At 42.8% G+C, this 16,354-nt stretch overlaps 1 protein-coding gene across 1 annotated transcript in view; it reads right to left on the reverse strand.

Annotated features, from left to right (window-relative positions):
* Positions 1 to 16,354, reverse strand: part of DMD (dystrophin) — a 2,144,806-nt gene that overhangs the window by 1,042,208 nt on the left and 1,086,244 nt on the right. The gene's annotated exons all lie outside the window — the stretch shown is intronic.

Here is a 16,354-nt window from a genome sequence, read left to right on the forward strand (position 1 = left end):
ACTGGGGCAAGTTCACGAACCAGTTCATGGGGTTTAAATGCCCCTTTCCAGCCACTTAGAAGCGGCAGGGAAAGGAGCATTTGATAGTTTAAAGGGCCCTTTCCTGCCACTTGTAAGTGACAGGGCCCTTTAAACAGCCCAAAGCCCACAAACCCCAGCCCCCCAGCCCCCCACTTACCTTGGCTCTGCTGCTGAGGCCGCGGCCCAGCAGCAGTGGCTCTGGCCTTCTCCGCTCCTCCAGTGAGGCCTCCTCTCCCTCCTCCAGTGAGGGGCAGGAAAGCCCTTTTCGGTCTCCTCCGCTGCTGTGCAGGCCTGCAGGGTAGTGGAGAAGGCTGAAAAGGGCCTTCCTGACCCTCAAATGGCCACTGCTGTGGATCCCCCCCCCCGCTGCATGCCAGTTGATACTTTAAAGGGATCTGCTGGGGCAGGAAAAGTTTAAATGGCCATTTCCTCGCTGCTCCAAGCGGTGGGAAAATGGCTATTTAAACTGCCCCTTTCCCTGCTGCTTTGCAGTGGCACGGAAAGGGGCATTGCCCTTTAAAACGAACCAAATGAACCAGTAGACCAGTTCCATGGAAGTTCATGGAAATGAGCTTCCAGGAACCACTGGTTCGTGACCCACGAACCGGGCTGGTTTGTGGGGTTTTTTGGTTCGTATTCAGGTTCGTGCCCATCTCTAGTGCAGATGCCTGAAAGGGGTCTTATTCTGCCATGTTCAGTGAATCTTTGTTCTGAGATATTCTGTCTAAATCAGGCAAACTGTGTGCAGCTGACAGTGTCTGTGTATATCTGAGTGAAAGGTTAATCTACCTAGTTCAGGCAAGCGATGTGAAAAAGACTGAGTTAAACTAGGTCTGTATAGATTAGATGAAAGTTGATTCTGATAGTAAAGACCATTGTGTAGAATTAGTCTGTGTAACTGTGTTTCTGAATACATAACTGTCTTTGAAAATGATCAAGCTTAAGAACTATTCTGAAACTGATATGCGTATCAAAACTCTGCAAACATTTTGCTTACATACTTGCAAATAAATTGTACTTTTGGTAAAAAAGATCCCTTTTCCCTCACAACCACACTCATGTGCTGACCATTCTGTCAAACTACCATATATAATAAGCATTCCTATATTACAGCAATATATTGGTCACACAAATGAAAAGGGGGGGGGGGGGTCAATGCAAAAGCCTGGGTAAAGTAGAGAACACCTAAAGCTCTGTGTGAGTGGAAATATAAGGACTGTTACGTGTGCTGAGTCCTCCTGATGTATAAGTTTACAGTAATGTAAGGAGGAGCTGAATTAAAGGCAGAGGTTTTAGAAGGTTTAAAAACTAAGTAAACCATTAAAGGCAAGCAGGGAAAATAGAGTGGGCAATAACAAAGCTGGTAGGTCCAGTTTCTAAAGCTATTGACAATGAAAATTGTCCAGTAAATACATAAATATAAAAAATGTAGATGTTGAAGATGTGCATCACTATCAGGTGCTTAGTAGCTTCCATTACTAAGGATAATAATATTCTGAGAACATGTGTCTATGACTCAATTCAGATTTACAAATGAATCCAGGATTTGGAGAATAATTCATGGAATTGTGTACCTTCCTGCCCACTTTCTTCTCTTATATCATACTCTATAAATGGGGTTAACAGGGTGAGTTTGGGATTTCCTTCAATTGTAGCCATCGTTTTTCATTGAGACTAAAGTTGGATTGCAAAATATAGAAAACAATATAATCAAACAGCACAAGACACGCAATAAGCAATGGTATAGGATTGAATTACAGAATTAGAAAAAAACGATCAGAAATATTTGCAAACCAGGGTAAAGAATATTGAAAGAAGGGATTTGCATGCAAGAATGCATGTGGATGTGGATGGAGAAGACTGTGCACCATTCAACACCCTGATCTCTAAGCACTGGTTTCATTTGTAATTCTGGACCAAGTTTGTGTCTCCTGTAAAACAGACATTCTTGGCTGTCTTTAAGTTTGTGTTGTTTTATATATCTTTATACTACTAGATGCAGCAAATAAGAAGTGTTTTCCAAACTGCAAGAAGACTCATCCAAATAAGAATTTCCTCATCCAGGAAATTATTTAATAATGATAGTAATAGTAATAACCATGTTCTTATATACTACTCTTCTGGACAGATTAGTGCCACACTCAGAGCTGTTAACAATTGTGAAATTGTTTTAGCTATAGCTTACTGACACGGCAGATTCCAAATTATTTTAAGCTTTATAAATAATTTTGTACAAGAGGCTAAGACACTGGAATGGTAATGTGACTTTTCTATTATGAGTGTATACTATGTATTGTTTATAACACTCATTAATTGTGAATGATTCCAAATTTAAACAAGGGCTTTACAGAGTGCTGAGAACTCTAGGCTACATCAAGGACATGTAAATATAGAAATATATCCCTCAAATATTAAGAAAGCCATATAATTAAAATCACTGTAGCAGAGCTTCTGCAAGAAGGTAGGGAAGCGTATAATTTAAAATCTAGCTTGACATTTATATTTAAGTATTAGATGAGCCATGTACTACTATGTATGAAGGAGGAATCACAAAACTCAACTATGGATGAGATCTGTGCGTGACTATTACTCTTATAGCTCACAGATCTCATGGAGAGTGACATCCATGTTTCCAACTTCCCATATTCCATCAGAAGTGCTTTCATCATTTAAATCTGTATAATAACAAAGGTAGCTTTGAACAAATGCAGAAGACTGTGGAGGAAATTATAAATATATTTCTTCACATAATGTGTATTTTGGATGTCCCATACCTCATAATTCATAAACTTGTCTAAATGCTATTGATATTATTTCTCGTCATGAATGTCCAACCTCATGGATTTCTATAGCTCTTTTTTAGCCAACTTACTAACTCAAGGTGGACAACATAACAGATATGAGGGTCAACTGTCAGTTTGAAAATGCAGAGGTACTAGTGGAGAAATAATTGTTTCACAGTATTCTCTGAGACAAGCAAACTATGCTGTCTTTAACAATGGTTGGTCTCCTCAGCAAAGAGAATAAAAATTGTGTAAGGAAGAGTTTCACAAATTCAAGTATATTTACATAAACTAATAAACATGAGTATCAGTGTAATCCTAAACAGAGTTACTCCAGTCTAAACCCATTTATTTCAATGGGCTTAGACTAGTATAACTCTGCTTGGGATTGCACTGTAAATTATAGTACTTTAAACTCTCAAATGCTTAAAGCCAACTGAACAAATATGCTGGACCTTTCCAGAACATACAATAAATATGTCCTATCCCCCCCACCCCAATTTATAGTATTTAAGTTTAACAGAAATGCTCTGCGCATTGATTCAATTGCCCATTAGTAAGAGATACAACATGTTTCCAGTCAAGGAAATCAGTGTGATTCATGTATAAATTTTATCTTCTGGGCATCCTCTTTGACGAAAATAGCAATAAATACAGTAAGCCATTAGCTGCTAAATTACCAAGAGATTGCTCTTGAAGAACACAATATATAAAACTATGAAATAAATGTTCCACTTTATAACACTTATTCCTGCCTATTACAGTAATTCCAACTGAAGCATTTTTCTAATGCTGGTCAAACAATTTTGATTAACGCTTAAAATGCATTTTCATCATTTAGAAGGTATGTATGCCTTACAGTACAATCATATGCAGAGTTACTCCAGTCTAAGTCTACTAAAATCAATGGGCTTTGACTGTAATAATTCTATGCTGGATTGCACCGAAAATCTGACAGTATGCTCATAGTGAGTTTGAGCATTATTTTAAATATCTCTCTATAATTCATTCTTTTATATTCTTTCTTTTTAAAAGCAACTAACTATACACACACACATAATTAAATACTAAGCCCAAACAAATGATAAAACACCCCCACACTCTTTATATATGGTAGATAGAGTTTTGATATTTCAGTTTCCACCTTAATTGTCTAAAATTGATTTTAAAATGATGTAGAAATAATAATCTGCTTCTTTTAATTTCATATTTATGGCAAAGATGGTTTAATGTGCAGTTTTTCCTCTTGGTGCTTGCCTGTGACCTTCACTAAACGATCGAAATGCAAACGCTTTCTCCTGAAGGAGGGTATATTTGTCCATTAGGGCTGCAGTTCTAGCCCACCAAACAGGAGATCCTGATAGTCATGCCATTTTCAAATGAGCTATAAGCGTAAGATTTGATAGGTAGAAGTAGTGAAGCGGTGCATTTGGACTACAGTTAATTCACGTAGAATTATTTTCCATATGCTTATACTAATTGTTCATCTCAAAAAAGGAAGTAAAGATCAAGCATTATTGATATTAATCTGCACTTGTGATTGACTATAATAAATATATTTTGCTTTAAATTGGGAAAATTTCAGTGGTTAATTGTAATAATTTTATATATATGTATAAAATACTTTTGAAAGCCTCCTAGTTAAACTAGAAACATTATATTTGATGTTCAGCCTTAAAACATTAAAGCCACATTGTGCATTTCTATGGAAAATGTAGATTTCAGAAATTAAAATAAACAAATAAATAAGAGTTTCAATTGGTTATAGATAATTCTACTCAGCTGTTTGATTGGTCTTTAGCAACATGGCCTTCACATGCTATTTTTTCTTGTTACAAATTTGAATGTATAGTACAGCAGTTTTCTTAAAGTTTGGATAACTAACAGAGGACACCCAGAGACAAAAACCAACACATTGTGTGGCAATGAAGTAATATATGCAACATAGTATTTTGGTTCCAGATTTAAAAATATAGTGTAATATTGAGACTGTAAATGAAAATGAAGAAAAATACAATAGCATATTCTTCATTATATAGAAACACTATACTACTACACTGAAGAAGGGATCCTCAATCTTGTTGAGCCTTATTGAATTTTGAAAACAGTGGGCACTACCACAAATGACTGCAATAAGCAGGCAGCCAAACAAAAAATGGCTGTTATTGAAGCTATGGGCAATTCGGCTTGCCCAGCAGCAGCGTAGCTGCTTGAGCTGGGAGCTGGCATTTGCAGCCCCACCTGGAGGAAAGGAGACAGGCTCCCTTCCTGGGCATCTTTGGCTGGGGGCAGAGCCAAGAACCTTATGCAGGCGGCTTCATTTTCCCCAGCCGTAGATGCTTTGCACGCTCGAACGAAGCAGGAGAAATTTCTTTTCTCTCCCTTCCTTCCGAGCGCTGTGGAGCGGGCCGGGCCAACTGAGAGCTTTGCTGCGGTGGCGCTTTCGGCCTGCGGAGCTCTCAGGCAGCATTCAGGCGGCAGTGGCATTTAGGAGGTGGCGGCAACGGCTTTTTGCCGACGGCTTGTCCGCTGCTTGGGTCACTGATGTTGCTGCGCCAGTGGCTGCGGTGCAGCGCTTCGGTGCTAAATGTGCCGCTGATTGTGGCGGGGAAGCGGTGGCTAATAATCTTAGCATCCCCGGCTGGGTTGGCCTACAATTTAGAGCTTGTTGCTGGTAGCTGGGCTGCGAGGAAAATGTGGCTTTGTTTATGTAATGGCCGTTTTGTCTTCCCTCTTTCTGGGGTAGCTCATAGGTAGAGATGGGCACGATCTCCATTACGATAAAAAAAATCCACAATAATGGCAATCTCCTAATCGTGACCTGGTGGATCATTGTCTTCCACGGCAAACAATCCAGCAGTCGGGAGGGGGCTGGACCAGGGCGATCGTGATAGGACCGGGAGGCTAGACATTCAGGCGCCAACAATCTATTCCCCTGGCAATGGAGGCAGGGGAATGCCTGAACTCTGTTTGAAACTTGATATTTCCCCTAGCGAGGAAAAGTGAGGGAAAAGGTGGCTTCCTGAGAAAAATATAAGCAAAGTGATTGGGAGAGGAATGGGTTAAGAGAGAGAGAGGTGTAGCACCAAAAGACAGAGATCTCTCAGTGTTACACTGAGAGATCTCTGTCTTTTGGTGCTACACCTCTGAAGATGCCAGCCACAGCTGCTGGCAAAACGTCAGGAACTACAATGCCAAGACCACGGCAATACAGCCCGGAAAACCCACAACAACCAGCAACTCTTCTCAGTGTTAACTCTTTCAAAAACCCCTTGCTTTGAGAGCAGCTATCAAGCTATCAAGCTGTTTTGCGCTCCTCTCCTGACTGAGTTCGTTCAGTGTGTTGAAAGAGTTAACTGAAAAGAGATATCTCTCTCCTCCTGGCTTCTCAGCCCAGTGCCTGCTTTTTGTAAGAAGTTGGTATGTGATTTGATGTTTCATTTGTGTTTTTCCTATTTTAAAAAACCATAGGATCTGTGAGGATCCATGTGGATCCTGGTTTTACTTTCTTCCTGTTTAAAATATGTTTTTGGAAGACTGTCTGCTTGCTTTTAAAATCGGATGGGATGGAGGATTCTATCCCTGCTTTTTTTAAAATGCTGGCTGAAACTTGTTGATGGGGTGTCTCTCTCTCTCTCTATTTGAAGAGGCAGGGCTGGGTTAAAAACTCCCCCCCTCTGCTCTAAGTGTGTGTGTGTGTGAGAGAGAGAGAGAGAGAGAGAAAATGTCCCCTCCCTGAGGGGAGGCGGCTCGTCGCCGGGTTAAAAACTTTCCCCCCCATCTGCTCTAAGTGTGTGTGTCTGGAGGGGCACCCTGCCGATTCCAGATTGGAAACGGGACTTGATTGGAGTGAATCAGTGATCTGGGGTCATCACCAGAGCAGATCCACGAACACCTTGATCGGTATTTTTTTTTGGATCGTGCCCATGTCTACTCGTAGGCCCATCTCCCCTCACTTTGGCTTATTTGGCTTACAACTCTCAAGTCCATCTCCTTTTGGGAAGGGTTATTTGAGGGGAGTCTTCATTTGCTTGCCATTCTTCTGGGCTGCCATTTTGGCAGTTATTTATGGGGGGCTAGAATCTGTAGCCATTTTGGAAGTTATAGGGGGCCTATCCTAAGTCTGTATGCGTTCCCTCCTGGCGGCCATTTTGGGGTTGGTTTTCGGTGGCAGCCATTTTCTGTGAGCTTCTGCAGGGTTGTGGTGCCATCTAGTGGCTGGCAAAGTATTACTTTTGGGGACGGGTACTTACATACTGGTTAAGTGGTTTGGCTGTGAACCTGCCCCCTTGGGAATATTTGGTGGTTTATAGACTACACAGTAACTGTTAAACAACGCCTCCTAAAAAAGGGAGTAGCCCATCCAAGGGTAAGCAGCCTGTTAAAAGGCCTGTGCCTAGGAAACTTCCATCAGCCCATTCTTCCTCAGATAAGGATGATAGTGGTCCGAGCAGGCAGGAGCTTTTGGATCATATTGCAGCACTTGAGAGGGCTAGGAGTGGAGCAGCACAAGCTGGTGCGCCCTTTTGGGCTTGCCAAGCTCCTAAAAAAGTCTCTAGAACTGAATTTTACAAAGATGTTTTGTCTCATATTTCTGCTCTTGAGGGGTCAGCAAGAGAGTTGGTGGGTGTTGGAGGCAGCGGCCAGGAACCCCTGATGTCAACTGAGGGTGTTGCGGAGGTGGAGCAGGAGTGGCCAGAGGATAGCGGGCAAGTTGCCATTGCAGTGGATCCGCCAGTATCCGAGGGTAAGTCACCTCTGCCCCAGCAGGCTGGCCATGGGGCCGTTGGGGACAACAAGCTGCCACGGGGGTTACAGCTTCTTCGTCTTCATATTTATCTCCCATGCAAGGTTGGCCTTCAGCGGGCCTGCCAGTTTGGCCTGGTTATGCCAGTGGATCATTGAACCAACAGCAGGCACAGGTTTTACCAGTTGCAGGGGGTGCCATCAGTGGGGATAGCCAGGCCTACCCTCTTTCTACAGTTGAGTGGCTTTATGGTTATGGCCCTCAGCTGGGTCCAGTCCCTTATGGAGCCTCCATTTATGGCATGGTTCCGTACAGGGCATTGTTCCATGGGGACACGGTGTTGCCTTTGGGCGATCATTTAACGCAGGCTACCCAGGACAAGATTATAAAAGGCAAGTATGTGGACATCTTCACCCTTCTCTTCAGGGAGCTGGAGAAGAAGGATAAAGACGATCTGGATGATAGGGACAAGGAGAAGATTCGGCGTAGGCGGACTGATAGGAATTGATCACATTGGTTGCCTGGGTTTCTTATTTATGCGGATGTATTGGCTAGGGCACAACCCTGGAGGTCTCTCACCCTTTTCCAGTATATGAACATCATCCACAGGGGCTACACTGATTTTGAGGGGGCGGCATGGCTGCAGTACGACAAGGAGTTTCACATGCATGCAGCCTTGAATCCAAGCCTCCCTTGGGACCAAATTCTCCTGCAGCTATGGGTGCAGGTAATGGCCCCTGACAAATCTAACTTGGGAGACAGATCTGAGAGTGGTCATCTGATATTCCGGTTGTCTCAAGGGCCAGGTTCCTGCACCTCTGTGGGGCAGCAGGTTCAATCCCAGCTGCTTTGTTGGGACTTTATGTCCAAAGAGTTTTGTAACAGAAAAGCATGAAAGTATAAGCACAAGTGTCCTTCCTGCTCTGGAGCCCACCCATAAACAGGTTGCCCCAAAACAGAGCAGGGTCCAGTCCAGTAAAGCTGAGGGTACTTGAGCATTTGCTTTAAGTTTACTCTAGGCACCGGAACGACGACTATTTACTTTTTGGTTTCTAGTTTGGGTTTTGGATCCCTTTTCAGGGCCTCCGGACACCTTTCATGGCAGCCAACCTTAGATCAGTGGCTGGCATGGAAGAGGTGGTCTGGAACAAAATCTCGAAGAAATGTGTGGAGTGCAGGGTCTTGGAGTCGTTTGAGGACCCTCCTGTCCCTTCCTTAAGGGTTTCACCTTTGGGAGTGGTGCCAAAAAAGTGGTGCCAAAAAAGGCACCTGGGGAATATCGCCTTATCCATCACCTGTCTTTTCCCAAAGGCGATCAGTGAATGATGATATTCCCAATGAACTCTGCATGGTGCACTATACTTCCTTTGACCAAGTGGTCAAGGTTGTCCGCCAGTGTGGGGTGGGAGCTGAGATGGCAAAGTGCGATATTTAGTCTGCCTTTCACCTGCTCCCTGTTCACCCGGAAGACTTTGAGCTCCTTGGGTTTTCATTTGAGGATAAGCTTTATATGGACAGGGCCGTTTCGATCGGGTGTTTCATATCTTGTTCAGCGTTTGAGTGCTTCAGTTCCTTTTTGAAATGTGAGTTGTGTCACTGCTGCACTTGCCATGATACCATTCATTATTTAGACGACTTTATGATGGCAGGGTCTGCTGGCACTGGTCAGTGACCCAGGCTATTGGCTGGATTCATGGAGCTGGCTGAGTAACTGGGAGTTCCTTTGGCTGATGAAAAAACTGAGGGATCATCTGTTGTTCTAACGTTTTTGGGTATAGAATTAGACACGGTACAACAGACTTTGAGGTTGTCCTAAGAGAAAGTGGTGGATCTTAGGGCTCAGTTGAATGACTGAGTAAATACAAGGTAACTCTTCTTGAGTTGCAGCAATTAGTTGGCCATTTAAATTTTGCCTGTAAGGTGGTTGCTCCAGGGAGGGCTTTCCTCAGGCAGCTGTGTGATGCTATGGGGACCTTGCGGTTGCCCCATCATCGGTTATGAATTATTAAAGGTATGCGGGAAGACTTATTGGTTTGGCAGGACTTCTTGGATTCCTTTAATGGGGTGACTTTTTGGCGGGAGGATTTCTTGTTAGAAGCCAAGCTCCAAGTCACCTCTGATGCCTCTGGGTCTACAGGCTTTGGAGTATTTTTTTCAGGGCCATTGGTATGCCGACCAATGGCCAGCAGATTGGGTAGCATAGGGATTGTCCAAAGACCTTAAGTTTTTGGAGTTCTTTCTATTGTTAGTTGCAGTTTGGCTTTGGGGACCAGAGTTGGCCAATCAAGCGGTCCACTTTTGGTGTGACAACTTGGCAGTGGTGCATGTGGTCAACACTCTGTCTTCTAAATCTCCCAGGGTAATGAGGCTTGTAAGGGCATTCACCTTGAAATGTTTACAATTAAACATTTTATTTAGGGCCAGACATGTTCCTGGAGTTAATAATGGTGTGGCAGACACTTTGTCTCGCCAACAGATGGAATGATTCTGGCAGCCTGCCCCTTGGGCCAACACGCAGCCAGCAAGGATGCCCCAGGAGCTTTGGCACCTTGGATGGTGGAAATAAATAGAGCAATCCAACTGTCCATTGCCTCCAGCATGCACAGAGCCTACAACCGTGTGGTAGGGCAGTTCTATGAGTTTAGGGCAACAGCAGGGCTCCAGCAGTTATGGCCCATCCCGCCTGAACACCTGATGCACTTTTGTGTGGTGCAGCATGGGAGGGGTCTTTCTGTAAAGTCCATTTGGGGACAGCTGGCCACTTTAGCCTTTGCAAGCAAGGCACGTGGCTTCCTTGACTTTACGGGAGTTTTCAGGATTCGTAAAATGCTAGAGGACTAGTCTAGGGAAGTTAGGACACCTGGGAACCCCAGGCAGCCCATCTCCCCATCAGTATTGAGGGGGTTGGGGGCTGCCTGGGGGGAGGTGTGCTCCTCTGGGTATGAAAGGAAGTTCTTTCCTGCTGCTTCCTTAACAGCATTTTTTGGGGCCCTATCTCGTAAGGACACTTCTGGCCGGGCCTTGTCAGCCCAGGATATTAAATTTGTTGGGGATAAGGTCTCCCTTTGTATTTGGCGGTCCAAGACAGAACAACAGCAAGGGAGTACTTTTCTTTTAGGCTCCTCTGTGGAGCAGTAGCTTTGCCCTGTTAGGGCCTTCAGGCAGTATCTGGAACTTCATGGGGGAGGCCAGGGTGTCTTATTCCGCCATGAAGATCAGACTCCCTTAACTAGGTATCAGTTTTGGGCAGTGACTGTGAGGACTCTTAAGAGAATTGATTTGTCAGGGGTCAAATTCAGCACCCATTCCTTTAGGATTGGGGCTGCTTCTACAGCAGCAGCTATAGGGTACCCTCACCGGGCAATACAGCACATGGGCAGGTGGTGGTCAGGGGCTTTTCAGAGCTATATCCGCCCCTTGCCTCAATTTTAAAAGGTCATACTAATTCCTCTTCCTTTGGTGCGGTGTCGGGCCAAGGGAAGAAGAGAATCCTGATTTGTGGCCACAGCATGGGGTTCTGGGTGGCCTATCAAGCCAGGAGAAAGCTGGTTGGATCCCAGCTAGGTTTGAGTGCTGTGGCCACTGTGGAGTGGCAGGGACAGCATGGTCTTAGGTGTCCAGGCCTACTGCTGCTCTTGTTTTGGGGGAGAACGTGTCCTCCCCCACATCTTGTGGCCATATACCTCGGTGGTAATGACCTGGGGTTAATACAGGATAAGGCCTTGTCAATGCAGGTAGCTGAAGACCTTCGGGTTATAAGCAGCCGATGGCCGGGTGTGCTTATATTTTGGTCTGAGATGCTACAAAGATGGGTTTGGTGGGAAGCCTTAGATCCTAGGCCAATTGAGGGGGTCTGGCATAAGGCTAATCATGCCATTAAGAAGTCCTTGAGGGATGGCTTGGACATTTATTTACCACATCCTAGAATTAGGACTGAATTTGCCTACCTTAACTGAGGTGATGGTGTACACCTGTCGACAGAGGGCAACGAGATTTTTCTCAATGACCTGCAGCAAGGGCTTCGGTTGGCTTAAGCCATATGTGGGGTCCAAGGGTCTAAGCAGAGGCTTGAACCTTGTGGTGGTAGGAGAGTTTTGGGAATAGGGTGCGGGCTGGTGAGCACCCAGTGGCACTTCCCCATGGGTCTGCCATCAGTGTCTGCCATCAGTGCGGTATGCTTGTGATGGCTACCTTAACACAGGGAGATGCCTGTGGGGATCCCCAGGGACAAGGCCTTCCCTCATGCTGTACAGCTTGGGCGTTAGGTGCTTGATGGGGAGGTCCATTGCCTGGCTGCCCAGGTTGCAGCCATTCTAGGGATGGCCTACACTCGGGGTTTTGGGGCTCACCCAGGGAGGTCAAGGCAGAGGTCCAGGGTTGACCCCATGGCTTGACCTGTACCACTTAGTTGGCCCTTGCCATGGTTTATGTTTAATTGTCATTTTAATAAACGGCCCCTTAGTTCCAAGCCTGTGTCTGTCTCCTCATTCCAGCTTGGGTTGCAATTCGGCTCGCCCAGCAGCAGTGTAACTGCTTGAGCTGGGAGCTGGCATTTACAGCCCTCCCCAGAGAAAAGGAGACAGGCTCCCTTCCTGGGCATCTGGGGCTTTGCCCAGGGGTGGAGCCAAGAGCCTTATGCAGGCGGCTCTGTTTTCCACGGCCGTAGTTGCTTTGCATGCTTGGCCCACCCACCTCACCCTGTTTTAGTGCAGGATTAGCCGGCTGCTGTGTTCAGAGCCAGGTAGGGATTTTTTACCCTTTTCCCTAATTGGCTTTTGGGAAAGGGTTTTTTTCCGCCTACCTTGCACTAACGGCAGTGTTTTGAGGCATTGGTGGTGCTGTTTGGTCATGTCACTGGCGGGAGAGTTTTGGGAATAGGGTGCGGGCCAGTGAGCACCCAGTGGTGCTTCCCCATGGGTGGGGAACAGGGTTTGCCATCAGTGCACTATGTTTGTGATGGCTACCATAACACAGGCAGATGCCTGCGGGGATCCCCAGGGACAAGACCCTCCCTCATGCTGTACAGCTGGGGCATTAGGTGCTTGATGGGGGAATCCATTGCCTGGCTGGCCGGGTTGCAGCCATTCTAGGGATCGCCTACACCTGAGGCTTTGGGGCTCACCCAGGCAGGTCAAGGCAGAGGTCCAAGGTTGACCCCATAGCTTGACCTGTACTGCTTAGTTGGCGCTTGCCGTGGTTTATGTTTAATGGTCATTTAAATAAACGGCCTTTTAGTTCCAAGCCTGTGTCTATCTCTTCATTCCGGCTGGGGTTGCAATAGGAAAATGTTGGAAAGCTCCAAGCCAAATGTTGTCCTGTTTCCAACCATTTAGGAAACTAAATGGTATTCACCTGTAAAAAGACTCTCAATTTGGAAAGCTGTATTATACTGAGTAAAATATGACAACTGAATGGCAAATTGCCCAAACACAATATTCATTTATCAAAATAAAAATATTAATTTGAGTAGGAAAATAACCTTTTGGAGAATTCTTAGACATTTCAAAATAGGAGAAAAAAGATCAAGCATTAAGAACTTAAATGTTGTGGTACAGAATCTAAGGCTACACATTTAAATTGTATTTATTTTCATAACCCTTGTTAGCATATAATTCCACTTTGCATGTATGAACACACTGTAGACCGACCATCAAACAATTAAAATCCTTCATTTGGCAGAGTGATGCAAAGCATTCATATCTAAATGGAATGGATAGAAGTGAACAGATTTCATCCATTTTTTCCTGTTGCTTAATAACACCTCATATTTGAAAGAGGATGAATAAATTGTATGGCACTATTTCCAACCGAGGTGACTTGATTACTCAAATTCACCTGCTTGGCTGCTCAATTTCCTTATATTCACTGCACACCTGTGTCTATAGAAAGCTAGTGTGAAGACACTGTAATTTGCTACATAAATATATAAATATGCATGTTACATTTGGGCTATAAAACAAATGTATGTCCTGGCCATGGTTCAGTAGTAACATCTCAGTGCTCTTGAGCTAAAAGCAGACAATTGTTTGGCAGGCTATTATTTCCCTGGTTTGTAACTGACAAACAGAAATATTGTGTTGCTACAAATGGAAATAGAAAACATTTCCCAAGAGGTGCTCTGAATAATTTCTGCATTGGCTTTTATTTTCAGAGGCAGGTAAAGACTAGACCTAATTAATGAATAACTTTTAGTTGATTATGTTGAAAGCAAAACGTTATGTGTAGACTTACCTTAATACATGGGTATTTCTATTACATTGACATTTTTATGATAAAAAAACATCAGAAGGTAATCCTAAAACCACCTTCCTGGGAGTAAGCTTCTCATTCAGAGGGGATTCTGAATAGACCAACTTAGATGGCACCATCAATAATTGGTGAAGGCCATTTATCATTTAGTTAACATTGTGTGCTTTTTCTTGTTTTTTCCTAATGAAGGCCACATCTCTGATTTCCAAATCCTGAACATCTATGCTAGTACATCTGTCTATAGTTCTAAATTAATAGGCCCAAACTTTGAGAGTAATATAATGGTTAGTGATATTTCAATATGCTACATTTAGTCTATTACATAAAAAACATTTGTTTGTTAATGAAGTATCTAGGATATCAGGTTGATGGACCAATCGAATTATCCAGTTAGATGAAACAGAAAGTACAGAAGATGTATCACAAGACTTTAGCAGGGTAATAGTAAACAAAGTTACACCCTTCTAAAACAATGGGCTTAGAAAGTACAAAAACACACCTAATGATGAGGATTATATATACTAGATAAGGTAAATAAGCTATTCATTTTTTCCCTTATTTTTGAATTCTACAAACAGGCATTAATGAGAAAACACCATGGCCTTAATCCAGAGGTTTTGTATATTCTAAATAATGAATGAATGCACACCTGACAAATCAGGGAGGATTGGTGGGTATCTACCATTATCTTACCCTTTTTGAGAAATCTGTTAAGATATCTGATGGATCAGCTTAAGGAAATGCTTAGACAAATCAGTCAAGGTGACCCAGCATAGGAAGGATTTTTTTTATAATTTGTGCACACAAAGACCTCCTGAAGCACAGCGCTTTTGTGGGTTGAAAGCTAGAATTGATTTTTTTAGACTTCAGTTAAACATTAAACCCCACCTTAGTCAAATTTCTGAACAATAGGATTTCATTTACTGCCTTCTTCTTTTTCCTAAATACAAATGGTATATTACTATAGATTTCTCTTCCAGACAGTACTGACACAAATTTCCAAACGGTAGAAAAAATGTTGAAAAACATTTTCCTGAGTATTGGTTGATCTGACTTCTAATTTCTAAGCAGCCAAATTCAATCAATACATTCATGGTCAACAGAAATTCTGAGTACATAGGACAGACAAGCCTTTGTCCAGTTGTAAAGCAAAGTTTTCAGTACAGATATGTGGGAAATACGTAGGCATTTTAGTAGCCATCATGTAGATATCATGCAGAATGTTTTACTTAATAACAGGAAACCTGAGAGGCTAATCTGAACAGTCCAGGTATTTCAATAGTAATTAGTACTTAAGTTTCAAAACTGCCTGAAATTTATGCTGCAGCTTTAATTGCTGTGTTAGAAAAGTGTTTTGCAAAGCAGCATCCTCTACTAGGCAAGTCGTACAAAGGCTCTCATGTCTAAAAAAAATCCAATTCACTTTCCCCCTTATGCAGTATACTATTTTGCCATTTCAAAGGATAACTAGCAGTAGAAAGAAGGAATCGTTTGTTGTACTTTCATTAATCTCTGCTGTTGCCTTTCCACAAAAGTGGCTTGTGTGACTGTTTTGCACCACAGGGTTAGTCTTTAGCGCACCAGTGCAGCAGAGCCAGGGATTGCTGGCTGCTGTACTAGAGCTAGCCACTTTCAAAAGGATGAGGTGTCCTACTTGTAATTTTGTGGGGTTAAGTTTTCCAGTAATTAGTGAAGGTGGGTTATATTAGATATATGCTTACTTTTATCCATCTATTAGGGTTTTCCCCTAGTTTGTTGATTGCCATAGTAGTTCTTATGTAAAGTTTGAGAAAAGATTTTCTGTACTAAATTCAGCATGCAATTCAGTAATTTTTTTAAAAAAACATGTATTAAATTTTCACAGGGCCATACATGTAATAATAAATCCTCACAACATCCCTGTGAGGTAGGGAATTTCTAAGTTTACAAGTGATAAAAAAGCCAAGCCAGAGACTGAGAATGCCATAAATAGTACAATCCTTACTCACTACATGAAACATTTTTAATCCATTTTTTATGGATAATACAATTCTGAAAATGGAAAGGAAAATTAAATAACCATTGCATTTTTATTATAAACAAGACCCAGCAAACCTGGCTGCATTCTTTATTTGAAAGTACAATTCCAGATAAAACAGATCTTGCAACACTAGAGACTTTACTGAAAGGTCAAAAGTGGGTCCACAATATATAATTAAAGAGAAGATTTATTTTACATGTGTTTTACTGAAAAACTATGAAAACTTAGAAGTTATTTGGGGGCTGGATGGTCAAGGAGACAAGAGTCTAGATCATGTGTAAGTAGTAGGAAGAAAACTGCTGCATTTTGTTCCTAAATGTGTATATATAGACTGAACATTATGATAAATAAAAGATAATTAGATATTGCATGGGATGGCAAGTTGAAAATACGTATTTCTGAGTCACACATGTTTATTGAACAAAATAAATATATGGTAAGCTGACAGGTTAAAATTGGTAATGTCATGGGAAAAAATGAAGCAACAGAAACCAATATGTATTTTTCATTAATGCCAAAATATTTCTATGGGTT

Source organism: Eublepharis macularius, chromosome 3 (genome assembly GCF_028583425.1).
Source record: "Eublepharis macularius isolate TG4126 chromosome 3, MPM_Emac_v1.0, whole genome shotgun sequence".
Lineage (NCBI taxonomy): Eukaryota > Metazoa > Chordata > Lepidosauria > Squamata > Eublepharidae > Eublepharis > Eublepharis macularius.